Raw genomic sequence first — 25,278 nt, 5'->3', positions numbered from 1 at the left:
TAAGGCAGAGATTGACAAGTTCTTGATTAGACATGACAATGAACATTACAGGGAGAAGAGCGAGAACTGGGATTGAGGAGGAGGGGAAAAGGTTTAGTCATGATTGAATAGCGGAGCAGACTCGATAGGCCAGATGGCCTCATTCTACTCCCATGTCTTATGGTCTTTCTCTCTCCTTCTCTCTTTTCTCCACCATCTCTCCACACACTCACCTTCATCTGCAGCCATCCGCTCTCCACTTTCCACACACAACTTTCTCAACACCTCACTATCCTCCTATTCCTCAGCCTCATTCTAACTCTACCTCTACCCTCATATCAAGATCATTTAACAAGTCAGTAGCTCTGTAACCGCGAACGCTGCAGATTCCAGATTCTCGGTAATGTTCGTTATATTGAGGAAATCACAGTTAGGAACGCCACGGGCTGGTTTATGTATGTTGCTGGTAGCGGTAGTGGTTTATGTGTGTTGCTGGTAGCGGACCCAAATGCAAGACACAACCACCGAAGTACTGGGAACAGGACTGAGATTATCCAGAATGCAAGGGAAGTCAGGAGGAAAGGACGCTGGACATGGACACCGGCCCTGGACGAGACAAGCAGACCGAGCCTGGTCTAGGACTCAGACTGTGAAAGCAGGACCTGGATGAGGAACTTGGAACTAGATGTCTGGACTAGGACTCCGAGCCAGAGACTGGACAGGGACCCGGAACATGGGTCTTGACTCGGGCTCGGAACCCGGATCCAGTCGAGGACTCGGGACTAGGAACAGACTAGACACAAGATAACACTGGGATCACAGGGACGTGGCTTGGACTAGACCAGGATCTTGGACGTGGCTAGGGCTGGACGAGGAATCTCCAGCACCAGGCTGGGCGAGGTACTCCTGGGCTCAGTGAGGCACCAGAACTGGATGAGGACACGAAGCTCAGACTTGGACGGGGCTGGAACACGGCGCCCTGACTTGATCTTGGAACACAGAGCTTTGGTGTTGGAGTACAGGGTCACAGAGCCAGGACCCCTCCTTGGAAACAGGTCTGAGAGCTGGGGTTCTACACAGAACACAGAACCAGGACCCCTCCTTGGGAACAGGACTTAGGGCCGGGGATCTATACAGAGTCAGGACCCTCCTAAGGCCGGGACTCTTTCCTTGACGGATACTAAACACAGGAACACAAAGAGACAGATCCAAACTCAGTAATAGATACCTCCATATCTTGGCATGCCGAGGCTCCAGTGTCACTCCGGCGGTTGAACTTGACTGCGATACAGGCAAGGTATCAGACGAGATTACTGGCAAGGTAGCAGGCGAAGGAAACTGACGAAGGTTAGTGCCAAAATAACTGTTGATATAAGATGCCGAACTAACTGCCAGAATTTCAGAAGTGCAGGGACAGGAAGAAAGGAGAGAACAGCCCAGCAGACGGAAGATGAATCCCGAAGCTGTTTATGTAGCCAGCCCAAAACGAGAATCAGGTGCCTCAATTAAGGCAGCCACTGGACCCAGGGAAAACAGGAAATCCCGGAATGAGGATCGATGAACCGGACCGTAAACCGGAATGCGGATTTCACGGACCGGACCATGACACTCACTCCAGTACAATCGCATGTTTATTGTAATTCTTTTTCTCAGTTAATCTGAGAGGGGGTAAGTTCAAAGGAGATGTGAGAGGCAAGTTCATTCACACAGAGATTGGTGGGTGTCTGGAATGCCTGGGCTGAAGGTAGAGGCAGATATATTAGAGACTTTTAAGAGACGCTGAGACTGGCACATAAATGTGAAGAACATGGAGGGAGATGGACATTGTGCAGGCACAAGGAATCAGTTTAGTGGCCATTTGGTTGCTAATTTATTTGGTTGAGCTAAACATGATGGGCCGAACTTTGTTACGTCAGCAATATTTCAATGTTATTTTCAGTTCGGTGCATTGTTTTACCGTACCGAGCTGCAGAAATCCTTTCAGCATTTTGTCCAACTTTGCAAACTCATTCCTGATTCCCACATCACTCTCTGGGACGGGGAGCCTTTCCCCATCACCAGGTCTGAGGAAAAGCGGGGAATCCTCTGTCGCGGTTTCCTTCTCTGTGAGTTCTGTGATTTCCTGTAAACATGGAAGGTGTTGAGTGATGGACTGAGTGAAAGAGAATGGAGAAGACATTACCTGCTTAGTGATGAAACGTCTCAGTGACTTTGATCACAGGAACAGTCACTGGGCAGCCTCTAAACCCATTCTGTAAATTACTGGGTTCGATAATTAGCAGCAAAGCACATGACTGTGGAAATTACAAATCAGAATATTATTAGAGTCACAGAGCCCAGCAGCACTGGAACAGGCTTTTCGGCCCTTCTAGTCAATACGGACCCGTTTTTGTTTTTACTGCAAACAACCTGCATACACTTCCCATCCATGTCCTTACCCAAATTTCTCTTTAGTGTCTAACTCGAACCCACATCCACCACTTTCACTGGCAACTCATTCCACACTCTCACCAACCTCTGAGTGAAGAATCCCCCTTGAGATTCTCCAAAAATATTTCACCTTTCACCCTGAAATATCAAGTGTGACAGTGGGAAAGTGTGTTTTGAACCGGAGGAAATAGCAGAGGTACTTAATGAATAGTTTACTTCAGTTCTCACTATGGAAAAAGATCTTACTGATTGTACTGATGACTTGCAGCAGACTGAAAAGCTTGAGCATGTAGATATTAAGAAAGAGGATGTCTTGCAGCTTTTGGAAAGCATCAAGTTGGATAAGTCGCTATGGATATGAACATTTGGAGAGGTATAATATGATTAGTAATAGTCAGCATGACTTTGTGAAGGACAGGTCGTGCCTTACGAGCCCGATTGAATTTTTTGATGATGTGACTAAACACATTGATGAAGAAAGAGCAGTAGATGTAGTGTATATGGATTTCAGCAAGGCATTTGATAAGGTAACCCATGTAAGGCTTATTGAGAAAGTAAGGAGGCATGGGATCCAAGGGGACATTGCTTTGTGGATCCAGAACTGGCTTGCCCACTGAAGGCAAAGAGTGGTTGTAGATGGGTCATATTCTGCATGGAGGCCGGTGACCAGTGGAGTGCCTCAGGGATCTGTTCTGGGACCCTTACTCTTTGTGTTTTTCTATAAATGACCTGGATGAGGATGTGGAGGGATGGGTTGGTAAGTTTGCTGATGACACAAAGGTTGGATGTTTTGTGGATAGTGTGGATGGCTGTCAGAGTTTACTGCGGAACATTGATAGGATGCAGAACAGGGCTGAGAAGTGGCAGATGGAGTTCAGCCCAGGTAAGTGTCAAGTGGTTCATTTTAGTAGGTCAAATATGATGGCAGTGAAAATGTCGGGACTGAGATGAGGGGAAATGTCTCCACGCCGAGGGTGGTGAATGTCTGTAAATCCACACTACAGAGGGTGTTGAAGACTCGGTGATCGTCCTCACATAAAACAGAGGCTGGCAGATTTGTGGAGACCCAAGGGATCGAGAAAATGAGGATCGATATAAGCATGTGGCTGAGATGGGAGAGTAGCCTCCATCTTGCTGATGGTTAAAGGGGCCGAATGGCCTCCTCTTGTTGTTTCTCACTTAATGTTTCAGTGTTCCTGTCCAGTGAGGCCAGAGGAATGTGAATAGAAATGAGTGTTTATAAACATAGACTGATTTAAATGACAAACACGAGGAAATCTGCAGATGCTGGAAATTCAAGCAACACACACAAAATGCCGGTGGAACGCAGCAGGTTAGGCAGCATCTATAGGGAGAAGCGCTGTCCACGTTTCGGAACGTTTCAGGACTGACGAAGGGTCTCGGCCCGAAGCGTCGACAGCGCTTCTCCCTATAGATGCTGTCTGACCTGCTGCGTTCCACCAGCATTTTGTGTGTGTTGACGGATTTAAAAGAAACCAGCTCATTTTCTGTGTGGGTCTGAATTGTGTGTCGGGATGGGAAGTGAATCAAAACTATAACTCTGAGAACTCTGTGACCTGGGGCTGGAGGGAAAGGGATCGGGGAAGATATGGAAGGAAAATCTAAATACGTATGGAAATGATATAGGGAAATAATGAAATAATGTGGGAAATGCGGCGGTGGGAAGGGCAGATGTGAAGGGCGAGGAACAGTCACCGGTCACATGGGAGACCCTCCAGCGAAACGTGATCGGCAGCATTTGCGGGTTTGTTTCCGTGGTCCCGCCCACCGCCTGTGACGCAATAAGAAGCACATTGCGCATGCTCACAGGTCCGAGCCAGGCAGTTTTTTTTCGTTCTTTGTGGAACTGGGTCAGCTGCGGGTCCGGGTTCGGGATTCGGATTCGGATCGGGATCGGGAGGGGGTCCTCGCCCCCTTGGACGGGGAGCCAGAGACGGATTATTCTCTGCGGGGCAACACCAACAATTTCCCTTCGGTGAGTATTGAAGCCGGTCCCGAGCGGGGAGGTCTGACGTTGAGCGGTGAGTTAACTTTCCCGAACTCAAACAAGAGAAAATCTGCAGTTGCTCGAAATGCGAGCAACGCACACAAAATGCCGGAGGAACTCAGCAGGCCGGGCAGCATCTAGGGGAAGAATACAGTCGACATTACCGGCCGAAACCCTTCGGTAGGACTGGAGAATAAAAGATGGGGGTGGGGAGGGAAGAGAGAAACACAAGGAGATCGGTGAAACCTGAAGGGGGAGGGGATGAACTTTCCCGAACTGGCGGCCTCGCCTCGCTTCCTTCACAGAATCTGCCGGGGTCGGTCCGGGTTGTGATACCTTCACACCGAACCGTCTGAGATGAGCCGCCGCTCAGCCCCTGTTGTTCTGGTCCTATTAGCAGGATGAAGTAAAACATGTTTCTATCTTGTTACTGACAGAGAATTGTACAATTTGTGTTCCGTGTGTTATCTGAATGTACTTGCCTGTGATGCTGCTACAAGTCAGTGTTTCTCTGTACCTGTACCTTCCCGTACTTGTGCACTTGGCAATAAATTCAACAGGACCTGAGAAATCTCAGTGAGATTTGATCAGTGATGATCATCTTGGCAGCTCGGTAGGTCGAATGCATGAGACAGTACACTGTTAAATGCAAAACCCTGAACAGTGTTGATGATCAGAGGGATCTTAGACTCCAAGTTTATCGCTCCCTGAAAGAGACTGCACAGATTGATCGGGTGGTTAAGAAGGCAAATGGCATGGTTGTCTTTATCAGTTGAAGCATTGAGTTCAAAAGTCGGGAAGTTGTGTTGCAGCTTTCTAAAACTAGTTGGCCCACATCTGGCGTGTTTCATACAGTTCTGGTCGCCCCCATTCTCGGAAGGATATCGGGGCTTTGGAGAGGGCGCAGAAAAGGTTTACCAGGATATTGCCTGGATTAGAGGGCCTGAGCTTTAACGGGAGGTTGGACAAAATTGTGTCGTTTTCTCCGGAGCCGTGCCAGCTGGGGTGAGACTGGATGGACGTTTATAAGATTACCAGAGGATTAGAAGCCATGTCTCAGAAAGGCAGCGTCCATTATCAAGGACCTCCAGCACCCAGGGCATGTGGTTTTCTCAATGTTACCAGCAGGTAAGGAGGTACAGAAGTCTGAATGCTCACACTCAGTGATTGCTAAATGGATATTGAACCCTTGAACACTACCTAACATTTAAAATATATAGTATTTCTGTTTGCTGCATGATTTTTAATTTATTCACAGAAACAAAGAAAACCTACAGCACAATACAAGCCCTTAGGCTCACAAAGTTGTGCCAACATGTCCCTACCTTAGGAATTACTATGGTTACCCATAACCCTCTATTTTTCTAAGCTAGTATTTCTTTATTTTTCTCCAGGTACCTATTGTGCTGTCTTGTCATAACCATTTCAGACCTGGGGAAAAGTCTCTGACTATCCACACGATCAATGCCTCTCATCATCTTATACACCTTTATCAGGCCACCTCTCATCCTCCGTTGCTCCAAGTAGAAAAGGCCAAGTTCACTCAAACTATTCTAATAAGGTATGCTCCCCAATCCAGGCAACGTCTGTGTAAATCTCCTCTGCACCCTTTCTATGGTTTCCACATGCTTCGTGTAGTGAGGCAACCAGAATTGAGCACAGTGGGGTGTGACCAGCGTCACATATAGCTGCAACATTACCTCTCGGCTCCTAAATTCAATCCCACGATTGATGAAGGTCAATGCATCATATGCCTTCTTAACCACAGAGTCGACCTGCGTAGCAGCTTTGAGTGTCCTATGGACTGGGACACCAGGATCCCTCTGATCCTGCACACTGCCAAGAGTCTTACCATTAATGTTATATTCTACCATCATGTTTGACCTAACAAAATGAACCACTTCACACTTATCCTGGTTGAACTCCATCTGCCACTTTTCAGCCCATTTTTGCAACCTATCAATGTCCCACTGAAACCTCTGACAGTCATCTACACTATCCACAACTCCCCCAACCTTTGTGTCATCAGCAAACTTGCTAACCCATCCCTCCACTTCCTCATCCAGGTCATTTATCAAAATCACAAAGAGTAAGGGTCACAGATATACTGTAAATGATTTAGTTGTTTATTTTTATTATTTTATTTTGGTTTTTTTTTTCCCTTCTATAATATGTATTGCATTGAACTGCTGCTGCACAGTTTTCAAATTTCATGACACACACCGGTGATGATAAACCTGATTCTGATTCTGAGTGGACAGACAATCTATTTTTCCTGGGGGTTGAAATGTCTAATATAATTATGGTGAGAGGAGATGTAAGCAGCAAGTTTGTTTCTTTACACAGAATGGTGGGTAGCTGGAAAACTCTGCCTGGGCTGGGAGACCCCACTGGTCACGTGATCCCGTTTGCCCCTCCCATTTAACAGCAGTTGGGCAGCACCTGTGCATCTGTTTCCGAGGCCCTGCCCTCCGGATGATGTGACACTCACTTCGCGCATGTTCACTGTCTCTGGCCGGGCGGTGTTTTCTTTTCCGCTCAGTGCTGAAGTGCATCATCTGTGGGATCGAGCGAAGGGTCCTCACCTCCTGGGTGGGGGAGCCAGGGGTCGGGATCAGTGTCTGTAGGCCGAAGATATCGTGTTCCCATCGGTGAGTACTGAGACCGATCCCAAGCGGGGAGATCCGATGTTGGCCGTGAGCCCCGAACTGATGACCAATTACTCATTTATTTTCCGATTATCTGGGCTGGTCAAAAATGTGTAGACTTCACTTAATCTGCATTGAACGATCCAAACCTGGAGCCCAGGCTGTCTATTTCCGCAGATTTGAAATGGGAGACCCACCAACAGGTCACGTGAGGCTGTTTACTGCAGATCTTCCCTACCCTTCACTTTGTGATGCAAGATGACGTTGTGTGCTTAGAGTCCCTGGCTGGGTCAGGATGCTTCCTCTATGTTGTGTTGGGGAATCTGATGTTGGTCACTGAGTCTCATTAACTTCCCCCAACTCGCCACACTTCCTGAGGCAGCTCACATTTGTCCTTGAGCTTTCCGGCTGATGCTTCTTCTCCCGGATTGGGGTGGGTGAGAAAGGAGAACGTTCCAGGTTGTGGGGATCTTTGATTTCACTGCCTGCTTTACCGAGGGACTGGGAAGTCTAGGGGGGAGAGTGGTTTCTGTGATGTGCATGTGGCCGAGTGGTTAAGCAATCTGAAGGTCATGAGTTTGAGCCTCAGGCCAGGCAGTGCGTTGTATCCTTGAGCATGGCACTTAACCACACATTGCTCCTGCACATTTATAGCCCAGATGGATCAAATCACCTAATCCTGTTCCTGTGTCTTATGTATTACCATGACAGAATGATGGCTCCTTCTTATCCCATATTGTTTTGTGATGTGTGAGGGACAATAAAAGATTGTTCACTGAGATTATTATATTTGGCTTCAACGTTTAAGTTTCAGTGAGTTTTGTTCTTAGTAACATTAAGCAGAAATGTTTGGTTCTCCTTTTCATTGTTAATGTGCTTCATTATCTCTCTGGTTAATGTTAGACCTGTGGTGAGAGGTTTATTGGAAGAAAAAACCCCAGCTGGAAGCAAACCATGGCTAAAGATGTGGGAATAGCAACAAGTGAACTGGCCCGAGGACTGAGAGCATCAACTGGAGAGAACAACTCCGAATCAGCTGACTTGGAGATCCCAGTGAGTCAGTGAGGAGGAAGTTTGGTGAGTCTCATTTACTCAAACACTGGTCCTTTATACATTACATACCTGTACAATAGAAGGTGGGAAATAGTTGGTGAGACTGAATGTGCCCAGAATAACCATTTATGCCTCTGTCAGACGCAGTTGCAATCACACCAGGTCTGGTAATGTGCTTCCAGCAGCCCAGCCCTTTAAAACCACTCCCACTCTGTGGAAGTCGAATCTGGATAAAGTCACTCTGAGACCATACGGTACAAACTCTTTATTCCAAGCACCCGGGGCTTACTTAGTTAGTCGCTCAAACAGGAACAGTCTGTGACTGTTCCCACCCAATCCACTAACTGACTAACAATTCCCCTTACACCACAGATATATCCATCCAGATACCCCCACACAAGACAGGCTGGAGCCAAAGATATTTACTACATGACAGGCTGTAGCCCCTAAAGACAAACTACAAAATAGTCATAATGGTTTACACACACAGAACAGACTGAAGCTATCCTATCTCTACATGTGAATGCGCAAGGAGATAAGCATCTTGAACCTCTAGCCAGCTACCCACAAGAAGAAACATGGCTCAGCACATCGGTTGATCATCAGCAGTTTCTTTCAGAAAAACAGGCTGCTATTGTTTAACGAAGTGTTAACCATTTTACAGACTTTATCCTTCCCTCCTTTTGATCATTACATTATCAACAACACAGTAACTTCTTACAGAGAAAGCAACTGATGACAGCATTGACTTATCAGTGGGTAAAGACAGGGTACAACAGTAATTGTAACAAAGATATGTACAACTGTTAGGACATAATGCAGTATCATGCCCCACATATTACCAAACAGGCCTTCAAAGATCACCATTTCGACCCTTCGGTGAACCCGTGTAAATCCTGCCCTACTTTCTTGATGCTGTCAATCTCCTTTGCAGTGTGCTCGGAGAGGGGTGTAATGTTAGTAGATTCATCAGGGATATACGTGCAGCATTCTGTGTCAATAACAGCACAGGTTCCCTCTTTCTCATCTGGGATAAACTCTAAAGCTGTATGATTCTGTATGACTGTTTGCCAGATTGCAATCATTTCAGTGGATATTTCTGTTACTTGGGCCTGTGTTTCTGTCAGGGCCCCTGCAGTATTGTGGCCAGCTCCTCAAGTGCTGTATCCAAATTGATTATCTCTCATGAATTCCCGGCTACTCCATAGGAGAGAAAAGCGATCATCCAAAATCAATCAGTCTCAATTGTTCCTCTCCGCTGCTGGGCACCTGCAAGTATGGCCAGGATGCATGTTTCCCAGTATTGGAAGTTCCGTTTGATGGGGGCCTGAGACACCATCCCTCAAAACACTGACAGCCACAGTCATCTCTGACTGGACCACAGGTCCTCATCTCACTTCCCCAGATGTTTTTTGAGAAAGCCCAGGCTGAGAGTTCCTCACTCTGGTTGAGCAGGATTACTGACATTGGAATCATAGTCTTACCATGCTGTGGAATTTCAGCACAAACCCAGCAGGCCCCTAGTTCTACCTGTTTGGCATAGGTATGACAGAAAGATGGAAATGTGTTAACATGGGGGCCCCCGGATGCTGGGGTGAGCCCTCTCAAAGACATAAACATGAACACCACTAACAACCAATACATTTTCCATTAGTCCGAGAGAGACCTTCTACTCAGTTCCTTCAGTAACATCTTTGGCGCCTAATGATGTATCCACCGAGATTGCCCCTTCAGTTTCACAGCCATGGGAGTGGTCGGTAACACCTGATCTGGTCCTCTCCACCGCAGTCCGAGTTTCCCTCAATCCCAGTTCTTCATCAGGAAAAAAAATCCCAGGTTCCATGGTGCAGTGTAGTTCTCTTCCTTGTAAGCCTGTCATACCTGTGAATGTATGCTTGGAAAATTTTGGTTAGTTGGCATATATATTTCCCCATGTCTTCCCCTCGGGTATGAATATCCAATTTTGCTGGTAGACTTTCTGGGAGCAATGGTACACAAGGTCTTAGTCCCCAGGGTGTCTTCATGGGCCATCCATAAATAATTTCAGCTGGTGACAACCCTGTTTTCCCCTGTGGGGTAACCCTCATGTGGAACTGGGTAACGGTAGGACCATCAACCATGTGAGTCCAGTCTCCACTGTTAGTCTGGCCAGTTTTCTCTTCAGAGTGCCATTGGCTCTCTCCACTCTGCCAGCGGCCCGTGGGTGGTGTACACAGTGGAATTGTTGCTGGATAGCTAGTTCGTTACGTACCCCTTTGTTTACTTTCACCACAAAGTGTGGGTCATTGTCAGAGCTCAGCATCTCTGCCAGGCCGTACCTGGGAAGTATTTCCCGTAATAATACCCTCACAACAGTCATAACAGTATTATTGGTAGTCTACTAAACACATCAATAATATCTAAGCAGCATCTATAGCAATGTACTCTAGGTAATTCAATAAAATCAACTTGTAGACACAAAAAGGTCCACCTGGCAAGGGAGTTGTACCCGGTGTGCAGGGTACAGGTTACCAACCATTACCTCCTTTCCCAGGTGTGTACAATTATGTATATAATCGGCCAATATTGGTAAAAACTGTGTAGGAACACAAACCTGTTCCACTGGGGTGATCCAAAAACCTATGTGTTGGGGTCTTTCTGGCACCCCATCTGGGACCACAGTTTTCACTCCTCCTCAGAGGCGCCCCCTGAGAAGAACAAAACTCGAGATAACTGTACAGCAGTGAGTAAGTTGTTTACAAAGGTGGCATTACTAATGGGCTGGCCAGAGGAAGTTAGGAATCCCCACGTTCCCAGAGAGCCTCGTAGTCATGTACAATTCCAAATGCATAACGGGAGTCTGTGTAAACGTTCCCACTTTAGTCTGTTGCTGGGATACAGGCACAAGTCAGAGCAAACAGCTCAGCCTTCTGGGTGGAGACAGCTGCTTCAAAAGATGCCTGCTTAATTACTTCACCGTCCATCATTATTGCATAGTCAGAATATTGTTATCCTGCTGGATCCACAAAAGAGCTTCCATCCTCATAAAACGTTGCCTCGGGATTGAGGGGATATTGCTAAATGGATGGGAGCGTCTGTCCTTCTTTCGTGGTGATCCGGACAGGGGGGCAGTTGGTGCAACAGACTTCTTGGCCTGAAATTGCACAGAGATGGGGTACAGCGTCTTGGGATCGGTCAATATTAAAAGGTTGTCTTACCAGATATCCCGTCTTCACCTCAGACTCCTTCCCATATTGGACTAGACCCGTGGCCAAGTCTTGCCAGTTTCCCTCGGTGCTGGAGGCTTGTTTCGTTAGGGTGTAGGCCAGGAACCCTGGGCTCTTTGGCTTGAACCTAGTGCAAACCCTAATGGTGCTATGGGGAGCTACCAGTTCTGTCTGTCGCCAAAGGAAATCTGGAAATTCGGCCAGTAATGCAATACCGTCTCTTCCTTTAACCTGTCTAATCACCGTGACTGGGAACTTCTGTCCATCGAGGGGTGCATAATATTGGCTTTCCTCAGTGGCGCACCCCGTAGGGTCAAAGCACAGAGTCACATGAGGGTCGGCTGCTGGCAGAAGGAGTGGAGTCCAAATTAAGTGCCCTCCACTTGGGGGTCGGAAACTGGGGAAGCTGTCGGTTGTTCACCTGTCAAGGGTGACAGCATTGTCTGTGCAAAGAATCTCGACTTCCAACAGACAGAGCAAGTCTCTCCCTGCTAGATTACACCCCCATCTGGTGGTGACTGTAAATGAAACCTCACACTGGTTCCCCTGGAATTCCACCTGCAGTGGCTGGGTACGTGAATACGTACGTTCCATGCCTTCGAACCCAGACAGAGTGATTGTAGCATCTGATAGCTGGAATCACTTTTCCGATACTATTTCCTGATCGAGACTGGTTGTGGTTGCCCTCATATCAATCATAAATGGAACTGGATTTCCAGCAACTTGCAATATTACATTGGGCTCTTCCTGACGGTTGGCACTCATGGTTGGAAGCATCTTCTTGTCAATTTCTAAACGGGTTGTTGTCCCCACCTGTCCCTTGGTAGGTTTTTGTTCCCATTTCTGTTCCTCAGATATAGCCTGCTCGCGTCCTTCTTCCAGCTGAGCATATTCACCTTTAATATTAGTTCCCTTCAGGGTTGATCGAGATTCGAAAGTTGGGTCCTAATGATATGTCAAAGCTCGTCGCATTAGATTTCGGTCATTGTCAGTCCAATCCATATTATTTGTTTTAATCATGTTGGCGAACTTAGTTGCTAAGCATTGGAGCAGTAGAGCATTGAACTGGGGGGACAGATTCCCATCATTAAAGTCTTGGTCTCCTGCGAAGGTGCCGTAGCAGGCCACAAATCGCTCTCAATAGTCTGGTCCCGATTCCCCAGGCTTAGGTTTACATTCAGGTACTTTAGTGATGTTTACAGGTTGCTGGAGAGCCCTTTCCAAGGCTTGAATGATCTGGTCCATCTGTTCATTCTCATTATGTTTTCCCATCTGTAACTCCTGATAGGTTTGGTATCTCAATTCTGCCTTCCATTTCCACCCCTCATCAGCTGAGAGAATCATGCAGGAGAGACCGAATAAATCTTGCAGAGTCGCATTAAACATTTGTATAGTACTGTGGACACACTGAGCAAACTGTGCTGGTTTTTCTTTTCTATCTGGGGCCTGATTCATGATCATTATCATTTCTTGAGGCTTCCAGGGAGCATACACAAGATTCACTGAGGGCTGTCCCTCCTCCTAGTCCTAGGGGGAGCATTTGCTACTGCTGTTCAGGAGGATTTAAACTAATGTGGCAGGGGGATAGGAACAAGTGCAGAGAGACAGAGGGGTGCAAAATGAGAGTAGAAGCAAAAAGTAGTAAGGTGAAAAGTAAAAGTGGCAGGCAGTCAAATCCAGGGCAAAAATCAAAAAGGGCCACTTTTCAACATAATTGTATAAGGGCTAAGAGTGTTGTAAAAACAAGCCTGAAGGCTTTGTGTGTCAATGCAAGGAGCATTCATAATAAGATGGATGAATTGAATGTGCAGATAGTTATTAATGAATATGATATAGTTGGAATCACAGAGAGATGGCTCCAGGGTGACCAAGGATAGGAGCTCAACATCCAGGGATATTCAATATTCAGGAGGGATAGACAGGAAACAAAAGGAGGTAGGGTAGCTTTGCTGGTTAGAGAAGAGATTAACGCAATAGAAAGGAAGGACATTAGCCTGGAGGATGTGCAATCAATATGGGTAGAGCTGCGTAACACTAAGGGGCATAAAACGCTGGTGGGAGTTGTGTACAGGCCACCTAACAGTAGTAGTGAAGTTGGGGATGGCATTAAACAGGAAATTAGAAATGCGTGCAAAAAAGAAACATCAGTTATAATGGGTGACTTCAATCTACATATAGATTGGGTGAACCAAATTGGTAAGGGTGCTGAGGAAGAGGATTTCTTAGAATGTGTGCAGGATGGTTTTCTGAACCAACATGTCGAGGAACCAACTAGAGAGCAGGCCATTCTAGACTGGGTATTGAGCAATGAGGAAGGGTTAATTTGCAATCTTCTCATGCGAAGCCTCTTGTGTAAGAGCGACCAAAATATGGTGGAATATTTCATTTAGATGGTGAGTGACATAGTTAATTCAGAACCAAATGTTCTGAACTTAAAGAAGGGCAACTTTGAAGATATGAGACGTGAATTAGCTAAGACAGACTGGCAAATGATATTTAAAGGGTTGACGGTGGATAGAAGCATAGAAAATAGGTGTAGTAGGCCATTCGGGCCTTCGAGTCTGCACCGCCATTCAGTATGATCATGGCTGATCATCCAACTCAGAACCCTGTACCTGCTTTCTCTCCATACCCCCGATCCCTTTAGCCACAAGGGCCATATCTAAATACAGCCAATGAACTGGCCTCAACTGTTTCCTGTAGCAGAGAATTCCACAGATTCTCCACTCTCTGTGTGAAGAAGTTTTTCCTCATCTCGGTCCTAAAAGTCTTCCCCTTTAACCTTAAACTGTGACCCCTCGTTCTGGACTTCTCCAACATTGGAAACAATCTTCCTGCATCTAGCCTATCCAATCCCTTTAGAATTGTATACGTTTCAATAAGATCCCCCATCAATCTTCAAAATTCCAGTGAGTATAAGCCTAGTCGATCCAGTCTTTCTTCATGTGAAAGTCCTGCCATCCCAGGAGTCAATCTGGTGAACCTTCTTTGTACTCCCTCTATGGCAAGAATGTCTTTCGTCAGTTTAGGGGACCAAAACTGCTCACTAGGTGCGGTCTCACCAAGGCCTTGTACAACTGCAGTAGAACCTCCCTGCTCCTGTACTCAAATCCTTTTGCTATGAATGCTAGCATACCTTTTGCCTTTTTCACCGCCTGCTGTACCTGCATGCCTCCCTTCAATGACTGGTATACAATGACACCTAGGTCTCATTGCACCTCCCCTTTTCCTAATCGGCCACCGTTCAGATAATAATCTGTTTTCCTGTCCTTGCAACCAAAGTGAATAACCTTACATTTATCCACATTAAATTGCATCTGCCATGAATTTGCCCACTCACCTAACCTATCCAAGTCACCCTGCATCCTCTTAGCATCCTCCTCACAGCTAACACCGCCGCCCAGCTTCGTGTCATCCACAAACTTGGAGATGCTGCATTTAATTCCCTCATCTAAATCATTAATATATATTGTAAACAACTGGGGTCCCAGCACTGAGCCTTGCAGTACCCCACTAGTCACTGCCTGCCATTCTGAAAAGGTCCCGTTTACTCCCACTCTTTGCTTCCTGTCTGCCAACTAATTCTCTATCCACATCAATACCATACCCCCAATACCGTGTGCTTTAAGTTTACACACTAATCTCCTGTGTGGGACCTTGTCAAAAGCCTTTTGAAAATCTAAATATACCACATCTACTGGCTCTCCCCTATGCACTCTACTAGTTACATCTTCAAACAATTCTATAAGATTCGTCAGACATGACTTTCCTTTCACAAATCCATGCTGACTTTGTCCGATGATTTCACCTCTTTCCAAATGTGCTGTTATCACATCTTTGATAACCGACTCTAGCATTTTCCCCACCACCAACATCAGACTAACCGGTCTATAAATTCCCGGTTTTTCTCTCTCTCCTTTTTTAAAAAGTGGGGTTACATTAGCCACCCTCCAATCCTCAGGAACTAATCCAGAATCTAAGGAGTTTTGAAAAATTATCACTAATGCATCCACTATTTATTGGGCTACTCTGGGATGCAGACCATCTGGCCCTGAGGATTTATCTGCCTTTCATCCCTTCAATTTACCTAACACCACTTCCCTACTAACATGTATTTCCCTCAGTTCCTCCATCTCACTAGACCCTTGGTCCCTTACTATTTCCGGAGGATTATTTATGTCCTCCTTAGTGAAGACAGAACCAAAGTAGTTATTCAGTTGGTCTGCCATGTCTTTGTTCCCTATGATCAATTCACCTGTTTCTGACTGGAAAGGTCCTTACATTTGACTTGACCAATCTTTCTCTTTTCACATATCTGTAAAAGCTTTTACAGTCAGTTTTTATGTTCCCTGCCAGCTTTCTCTCATAATCTTTTTTCCCTTTCCTATTTAAGCCCTTTGTCCTCCTGTACTGGTCTCTTAATTTCTCCCAGTCCTCAGGTGTGCCGCTTTTTTTTGCTAATTTATATGTTTCTTCTTTGGACTTGATACTATCCCTAATTTCCCTTGTCAGCCACGGGTGCACTACCTTCCCTGGTTTATTCTTTTGCCAAACTGGGATGAACATTTGTTGTAGTTCATCCATGCGATCTTTAAATGCTTGCCATTGCATATCCACCATCAACCCTTTAAGTATCATTTGGCAGTCTATCTTAGCTAATTCACGTCTCATACCTTCAAAGTTACCCTTCTTTAAGTTCAGAACCTTTGTTTCTGAATTAACTATGTCACTCTCCATCTTAATGAAGAATCCCACCATATTATGGTCACTCTTACCCAAGCCTCGCACGACAAGATTGCTAACAAATCCTTCCTCATTGCTCAATACCCAATGTGGAATGGCCTGCTCTCTAGTTGGTTCCTCAACATTCATATGCAATGGCAAGCATTTACAGATTGCATGGATGAACTACAACAAATGTTCATCCCAGTTTGGCAAAACAATAAACCAGGGAAGGTAGTGCACCCGTGGCTGACAGGGGAAATTAGGGATAGTATCAAGTCCAAAGAAGAAACATACAAATTAGCCAGAAAAAGCGGCACACCTGAGGACTGGGAGAAATTCAGAGTCTAGCAGTGGAGGACAATGGGATTAATTAGGAAAGGGAAAAAAGATTATGAGAGAAAGCTGGCAGGGAACATAAAAACTGACTGTAAAAGCTTTTATAGATAAGTGAAAAGAAAATGATTGGTTAAGACAAATGTAGGTCCCTTACAGTTATAAGCAGGTGAATTGGTCATAGGGAACAAGGACATGGCAGACCAATTCAATAACTACTTTAGTTCTGTCTTCACTAAGGAGGACATAAATAATCTTCCGGAAATATAGAGGACCGAGGGTCTAGTGAGATGGAGGAACTGAGGGAAATACATGTTAGTAGGGAAGTGGTGTTAGGTAAATTGAAGGGATTAAAGGCAGATAAATCCCCAGGGTAAGATGGTCTGCATCCCAGAGTGCTTAAGAAATTAGCCCAAGAATTAGTGATAATTTTTCAAAACTCCTTAGATTCTGGATTAGTTCCTGAGGATTGGAGGGTGGCTAATGTGACCTCACTTTTTTTAAAAATGAGGGAGAGAGAAACCGGGGAATTATAGACCGGTTAGCCTGACATCGGTGGTGGGGAAAATGCTAGAGTTGTTTGTGAAAATGTGATAACAGCACATTTGGAAAGAGGTGAAATAATCGGACAACGTCAGCATGGATTTGTGAAAGGAAAATCATGTCTGGCGAATCTTATAGAGTTTTTTGAGGATGTAACTAGTCGAATGGATAAGGGAGAACAAGTGGATGTGGTATATTTGGATTTTCAAAAGGCTTTTGACAAGGTCCCACACAGGAGATTAGTGTGGAAACTTAAAGCACACAGTATTGGGGGTATGTTATTGATGTGGATAGAGAATTGGTTGGCAAACAGGAAGCAAAGAGTGGGAATAAATGGGACCTTTTCAGATTGGCAGGCAGTCATTAGTGGGGTACTGCAAGGCTCAGTGCTGGGATCCCAGTTGTTTACAATATATATTAATGACTTAGACGAGGGAATTAAATGCAGCATCTCCAAGTTTGCGGATGACACCAAGCAGGGCGGCAGTGTTAGCTGTGAGGATGCTAAGAGGATGCAGGGTGACTTGGATAGGTTAGGTGAGTAGGCATATTCATGGCAGATGCAACTTAATGTGGATAAATGTGAGGTTATTCACTTTGTTTGCAAGAACAGGAAAACAGATTATTATCTGAATGGCCGATTAGGAAAAGGGGAGGTGTAACGAGACCTGGGTGTCATTGTACACCAGTCATTGAAAGTGGGCATGCAGGTACAGCAGGCGGTGAAAAAGGCAAATGGTATGTTGGCATTCGTAGCAAGAGAATTTGAGTGCAGGAGCAGGGAGGTTCTACTGCTGTTGTACGAGGCCCAGGTGAGGCCACAGCCAGAGTACTGTGTGCAGTTTTGGTTCCCTAATCTGAGGAAAGACGTTCTTGCCATAGAGGGAGTACAAAGAAGGTTCAACAGATTGATTCCTGGAATGGCAGGACTTTCATATGAAGAAAGACTGGATCGACAAGGCTTATATTCGCTGGAATTTAGAAGACTGAGGGGGGATCTTATCGAAATGTATAAAATTCTAAAGGGTTTGGACAGGCTAGATGCAGGAAGATTGTTTCCTATGTTGGGGGAGTCCAGAGCGAGGGGTCACAGTTTAAGGATAAAGGGGAAGCCTTTTAGGACCAAGATGAGGGAAAACTTCTTCACACACAGAGTGGTGAATCTGTGGAATTCTCTGCCACAGGAAACAGTTGAGGCCGGTTCATTGGCTATATTTATGAGGGAGTTAGATATGGCCCTTGTGGCTAAAGGGATCAGGGGTATGGAGTGAAAGCAGGTACAGGGTTCTGAGTTGGATGATCAGGCATTATCATACTGAATGGCGGTGCAGGCTTGAAGGGCCTAATGGCCTACTCCTGCACTTATTTTCTATGTTTCTATGTGTAGAAAATTAAAATCTCCCACAATCACAACCTTGTGCTTACTACAAATATCTGCTATCTCCTTACAAATTTCCTTCTCCAATTCTCGCTCCCAATCAGGTGGTTTATAATACACCCCTATAAGTGTTACTATACCTTCCCCATTCCTCAATTCTACCCAAATAGGCTCCCTAAATGAGCCCTGTAATCTATCCTGTCAAAGCACCGCTGTAATATTTTCTCAGACAAGCATTGCAATACCTCCCCCTCTTGCCCTTCTGATTCTATCACACCAGGAGCAATGAAATCCAGGAATATTTAGTTGCCAATCACACCCCTCCTGCAACCATGTTTCACTAATAGATACAACATCATATTTCCAGTTGTCAGTCCATACTCTAAGCTCATCCACCTTTCTTACAATGCTCCTAGCATTAAAATAGATGCATTCAAGTAACTTTCCACCTCTTCCTCTCTGTTTATCCCTAACGGTGCAAATAACTTTATTATCTCTTTTTTTCCCTTCTCCCCTACATCTTCGGTCTGAGCGCTCCTACATCAGGGAGGGAGTTCAAATCATCTGTGTGTTAAAAGTTTAGCCATCATGGTGACTGAAGGCAGCTGCAGGTTCATGAGGGACTGTTACTGTCAGATTCTGCAGTTCTTGCGGCTGCTCATCGTACCCAGGACTGAACCCTGGTCACTGAGCATTGGAGGAGTCTGTTCTGCTGATGTTAGCCTTAAACTAGACTGGCATTTAATATTGTGGATCTGTGAAAGATAAATCAGTTCTGTATCAAATCCCATGTCTCAGGTACTTACTGTCTCTACCACACTCACAATGTACACTAGAAAGGCCACTCGGCCCATCTGGTTCCTGCCCAAGTTTCTGTTCCATATCAGTATATCAAAATCTCTCCCTGCCATTCCCCTCTCACTCTCCCTGAGATGACAAGTTGCAGCTAGTCACCACTCCGTGGGATAGGAGATTTCCCATGAATTTCATGGAAACATATAAATGCACAACACTTTACAGATGCTTTGTCCCACATTGCCGTGCCGACCATGTATCTTACTCTAGAAACTGCTCAGAATTACTCTACCGCATAGCCACCTATTTTCCTAAGCTCCATGTACCTATCTGAGAGTCTCTTAAAAGACCCTATTGTATCCGCCTCTACCACTGTTGCTGGTGGTGCTTTCCACACACACACCACTCTTTGCTTAAAAAAGTTAGCTCTGACATCTCCTCTGTACCTACTTCCAGGCAGCTTAAACCTATTCCCCCTCGTGTTAGCCATTTCAGCCCTGGGGGAAAAGCCTCTGGCTATCCACACGACCAATGCTCTCATCATCTTAGACACCCGCATGATTTTCTCCAGGGTGAATAAGACGATGAGCTGACTGTGGTTTTGACGTTCTCTCTCTCTCCCTCTCTCTCTCTCTCTCCTTGTGTCTGACGTCACAGCCCCACCTCACTCAGGCAATTAAAGCGACACTCACAGTAAACGAACCTGCGGTCTCGCAACACAATGCGCATCTAAAGCCTGACAGCAGACCAGTGAGTAAATCTTCGATGGTGCAGAGTCAAAAACCAAAAAGTTGCCAGCCTGAGTCAGGGCTTTGGGGCTCCAGAGAGAGATGGGGTCTCGAGTTTATGAGGAGGAGGAGGAATCAGACCAGCAGGATGTGGCTACAAAAGGAAGGTCAGAAACATTTGTAAACTGGTTGACTGAAAAAAAGGTGGTTAATTTCAGGCAGCAAATGTGGAGAGGAATAAAAAGACAATGTTTAGGCCGAGCCCCTTCAGCATGCCTAGCCTGTGTACTCCGATGCTTAGTTGCTCTCTGAATTGCAGAGTTCCTCCAGCGTTTTGTGTGTGTGCGTCTCTGTATTTCCAGCAACTGCAGAATCTCCTGTGTTTTATAACTGCATTTTACTTTGGCGTTAGATACACGTTGATATTGAGTATATTGTTTATGGGAGCCGCTTTCTGCATTAAAACAGCTGTAATTTTTTTCTATACACACTATAAAAAAAATGAGGTATGGACATTGAACCAGTGCTTGCAGAAATGGTTAATGGCACCGTGATTACCCATAGGGCCATGCGTTAAAAATTTCGCCAGCGCTGAAGCGCCAATGAAATGCGCAGCCGTCAGCCTGAGGACGTCCCTGAGTTTCACGCATGCGCGCAGTACACAGAAGGCCTTGAAAATGTCGGGTGCAGGTAAGAGCGATTCTCCATGTTTTTATCTTAAACACCAAATTCACAACAATTCCTGTGAAATCCGGACACCGTGGCCAACAATTCCGGGACAGTCCTGCCCTCTTCCCTCTCTCTCAGCCCCACGCTCCGTACACGGGCCCCAGGGAGCTTCCGGCTGATGAGGGAATGGGAACCGATGGATCTTTCAGACAGAGCTGAGCTCCAGCTATCTAAATGCAAGGATTAGGAACTCAGAGAAAGGGAACAAAATCTTTTACATCAGCAGTTGAGAAAATCGCCTTTGTTCTACCTCCAATCACTAATAAGAGAAAATCTGAAGATTCTGGAAATCCAAGTAACACTCACACAAAATGCCGGCAAAATTCAGCATTAGTACTCTTTTCCGTAGATGCTGCCTGGCCTGCTGAGTTCCTCCAGCATTTTGTGTGTGTTGCTTGTTCTACCTCCTCTTGTTCTGGACTTTTCTACCCGTGAGAGCATGTTTTGTCCCATTCTCTCTGAGTACATAATGATATCAAACACCTTTGTCTGGGGAAGCAAGTAGCTTTCACATCACAAATGTGCCAGACTCCAGTGAGACAGACTACTGCCCTTCCCTTCATATTCATTGGCATTGCCATCACTAAGCTCACCACTGTCAGTCATTGGGGGAGGCTTCAGGGGAATACAGAAACTGGTGATACTTGTGTGTATTCTGATGTTGCAAAAGTTGCTGGAAAATTTGCAAGTGGGAAGAAGTGGAGTGATATTTGGAAATCTGACTTTTTAAAGTGTAACTTAGCAAGCAAACCACATATGGACAATATGCAAAAACTTTGGTGAGAAAATCCTTCATTACCCATTACAGGCCAGCTACATAGGTTGTGTGAGAGTGCAGATGAACTGGATCGAACCCAGAGGAGATCAAAGTTCCTATTGACAGTGATTTGCTAGCTGTGAAAATGAAAACCTCTCTATAAAAAAATTCACTGTGCACATCTTGTCACTGGGTAAAAAAAATGCACAGTGCAAGTCTTATGTACACACTGGTTATTACAAATTAGAGGGGGTATTGGAGGGAAGATGGGGAGACCTGTAGTGTCCCTGATGCCCTCACTTACAAGAAATGCATCCAGCTGCAGCTTGTAACCCTGCACTTTAAGGAGTTGGAACTTGAAACGCATATGGGGATTGATGGTCATTCCAGATACCAGCACTCTGCCCAGTCAGGAGATGATTTCTCTTCCAACTTGGGTTTAACCTCACTGTAACAGTGTGATACCAAATCAAAACTTGGCAACTCAAGTAATCTCATCTGAAATGTTGTCCTACACCCATTGATGGATTTTGTAAATCTTCTACAGGTTAAAAACGAGAAGGAATTTGTCTCCAGGGATCCCAAACACAGCACGCCAGTTTTGTTGTCTCTGTCTAGATATTTAAGAAGTGGAGCAAGGGTTTCAATCAACCATCCTTCCTGCTCAGACTGTGGGGAGGGATTCACTCGGTCAGCTAAGCAAGTAGCAAGCCCGGCATTTTACACAGGAGAAAGGCCGTTCACCTGCTCAGACAGTGGGAATGGATTCACTCTGTCATTTCAACTGAAGGTACATCAGCAAGTTCACACTGGGCGAGGCCATTCATTTGTTCTGTGTGTGAGAAAGGATTCTGCCGGGCATCCCACCTGTGGACCCAAGAGTCAGATCACACTGGGCAGAGGCTGGTCATCTGCTGAATTTCGGGAAAGGGATTCTCTCGGTCATCTGACCTAATGGCACACCAACGTGTTCACACCAGGGGGCAGCCATTCACCTGCACAGTCTGCGGGAAGGGATTCACTCAGTCATCCACCCTACTGGAACATCAGCGAGTTCACACTGGGGAGAAGCCATTCACCTGCTCAGAATGTGGGAAGAGATTCACTCAGTCATCCACCCTACAGATTCATCAGCGAGTTCACACTGGGGAGAAGCCGTTCACCTGCTCAGTCTGTGGGAAGGGATTCACTCAGTCATCCAGCCTACTGAGCCATCAGCGAGTTCACACTGGGGAGAAGCCATTCACCTGCTCAGACTGTGGGAAGAGATTCACTCAGTCCTCCCACCTACTGAGTCATCAGCGAGTTCACACTGGGGAGAGGCCATTCACCTGCTCAGTCTGTGGGAAGGGATTCACTCATTCATCCCACCTACTGAGTCATCAGCGAGTTCACACTGGGGAGAAGCCGTTCACCTGCTCAGAATGTGGGAAGAGATTCACTCAGTCATCCCACCTACTGAGTCATCAGCGAGTTCACACTGGGGAGAAGCCGTTCACCTGCTCAGAATGTGGGAAGAGATTCACTCGGTTAGCTAACCTACAGAGTCACCAGCGAGTTCACACTGGGGAGAGGCCATTCACCTGCTCAGAATGTGGGAAGGGATTCACTCATTCATCCACCCTACTGAGTCATCAGCGAGTTCACACTGGGGAGAAGCCGTTCACCTGCTCAGAATGTGGGAAGAGATTCACTCAGTCATCCACCCTACAGATTCATCAGCGAGTTCACACTGGGGAGAAGCCGTTCACCTGCTCAGTCTGTGGGAAGGGATTCACTCGGTTAGCTAACTTACAGAGTCACCAGCGAGTTCACACTGGGGAGAGGCCATTCAGCTGCTCAGAATGTGGGAAGAGATTCACTCAGTCATCCCACCTACAGAATCATCAGCGAGTTCACACTGGGGAGAGGCCGTTCACCTGCTCAGAATGTGGGAAGGGATTCACTCAGTCATCCAACCTACTGGTACATCAGCGAGTTCACACTGGGGAGAAGCCATTCACATGCTCAGAATGTGGGAAGGGTTTCATACTGTCATTCTACCTACAGAGACACCAGCGAGTTCACACTGGGGAGAGGCCATTCACCTGCTCAGTCTGTGGGAAGGGATTCACTTAGTTATCTAACCTACTGGTACATCAGCGAGTTCACACTGGGGAGAGGCCGTTCACCTGTTCAGTCTGTGGGAAGCGATTCACTCAGTCACACCATCTGCAGAATCATCAGTTAGTTCACACTGGGGAGAAGCCGTTCACCTGCTTAGACTGTGGGAAGGGATTCACTCAGTCATCACAACTACTGGCACACCAGTCAGTTCACAGTGGGGACTGGTCGTTGTTATGAATCCCTGGGTTTCGTTTGCTGTGGACTGTCATTTTAAGAGAGAGAGATTAAGAAGGTGAACCAGTCTAACTTGCAGCTTGTTTACATCGCTTGCAGCTTGTTTAGTTTTAACCGAGGACACAGACACTCAGAGTCAGATGGAGACGAAGGAGGAAAAACTGAAGGATCGACACCAGGGAACTAGTGGCCAAGGGTCACTGTTTAGAACTTTCCTATCCTCACAAGGTGGGTTAATTATCGATTCACCGTACATCGAATGTGTGGTTGTCACCTTGTTTGATCCATAGGAGTGGATCGGATTTGGCGCATCCTGTGGAGACCACTTATGTGTTAACCCTTGCCTGGCTGTGGTGTTGTAGTTCACTTGGAGATGATACACCTTGTGACAAGTCACTTTTGGTGATAATTTGTATGTGGATTTGGAACAATGATGGATAAAATCTACAGCAACTGTTCTCTCGTTTTACCACCGTAGAACCTGTGGAATTCTACATATTTGCGTTCTCTCGCCATTTACCATGGATTACAAATCTCTCTCTCATCGCCTATTCTGTAGTTGAACGGAACTTTCATACTTTACCATCTCAAGACTCCAAGCCTTGTTTCCCCCGAGCCCAATAGTTTGGGAGTTACATTTACACACATCTATAAACTTAACACTGTTAACTTCTGTTTATCTTGTTTAAGTTGCAATATTACAAGTAGATTCTAATAAAGATAGATTTAACATCAAAACCAGACTCCAGGTGTAGTCTATTGCTGCTGGTTTGTTTCTAAAGCATTATGGTTTGTAAAAAATTTGGGGTGTGGGTCTGGGATATGAACAGATTTGGGGGCTATTGATTGATGAATTATCGATTTGATTGGGGAAATCCCTTTTGATTTATTTGTGTGGAAATCAGCAGCAGTGGATATTTATAAATTTCTGGAAGTGCCAACCCCTGAGGCATTAGGAAAAGCCAAAAGGAATGAATTGCTGACTGTTGCTAATGGGCTGAATCTTAAGCAGGTAAGGGGGTGTGAAAGACCAGGGAAGCATAAAACTGGGAGAGGAGGTAAAGGTAAAACAATAGGGGTTATATTATAAAATATAGGCATCCACCCCCTTTTTCAGAGACTAGGATCCCTGTTTCAACCGGTAATGATGTGTATTTCAATGTGTTCATCTCTCAGTCCTCGATTCTCTAAATGAAAGGGTTATCACATTTGATTTTTCTTCATATGATAACCCAACCATTTCAGGGATCGGTCTATTGAAACTTCATTGCACACTCTATAACAAATACTCTCTAACCACTTTGTTAATCCTCTGTGCAAAAAATGTCCATCTTCCGCAGCCCCGTGTTGCCCCAAACACTCTCCTACTACCCCTGTCATTGGCCCCACTTGCAGGTCAACCGTCTGCAGGTGTTTCGCCCCCAACGTGAATCCCTCTGCTCGCCACCAGCGTGGGCTCAGACATTTCCACAGATTTCCACCGGGACAAACATCCTGTCCGCCCCCTCTCACACCATCTTTTTCCTTTCAATAAAATCCCTCCTCTCCCTCCCCAGGGAACTGGCATCAAACCGACGGGCCGAGCGGTCTCCTCCTACCTCTCGGCGACACATCAGAATCCGGCCA

The 25,278-nt window shown here is 45.8% G+C and overlaps 1 long non-coding RNA gene and 1 pseudogene across 1 annotated transcript; both read left to right on the top strand.

Moving 5' to 3' along the window:
* The first annotated feature begins 4,362 nt into the window (after positions 1–4,362).
* Positions 4,363–23,875, top strand: LOC140723137 (uncharacterized). The gene is made up of 4 exons (XR_012097817.1): positions 4,363–4,405; positions 7,969–8,142; positions 21,860–22,102; positions 23,752–23,875. It is a non-coding gene; the product is annotated as an uncharacterized lncRNA (long non-coding RNA).
* On the top strand, positions 22,112–23,758 carry LOC140723135 (uncharacterized; annotated as a pseudogene).
* Positions 23,876–25,278: the final 1,403 nt, after the last annotated feature.

Source organism: Hemitrygon akajei, unplaced genomic scaffold (genome assembly GCF_048418815.1).
Source record: "Hemitrygon akajei unplaced genomic scaffold, sHemAka1.3 Scf000102, whole genome shotgun sequence".
NCBI lineage: Eukaryota > Metazoa > Chordata > Chondrichthyes > Myliobatiformes > Dasyatidae > Hemitrygon > Hemitrygon akajei.
Note: the sequence above shows the minus strand (reverse complement) of the source record. Positions and strands in the feature narration are given on the sequence as shown.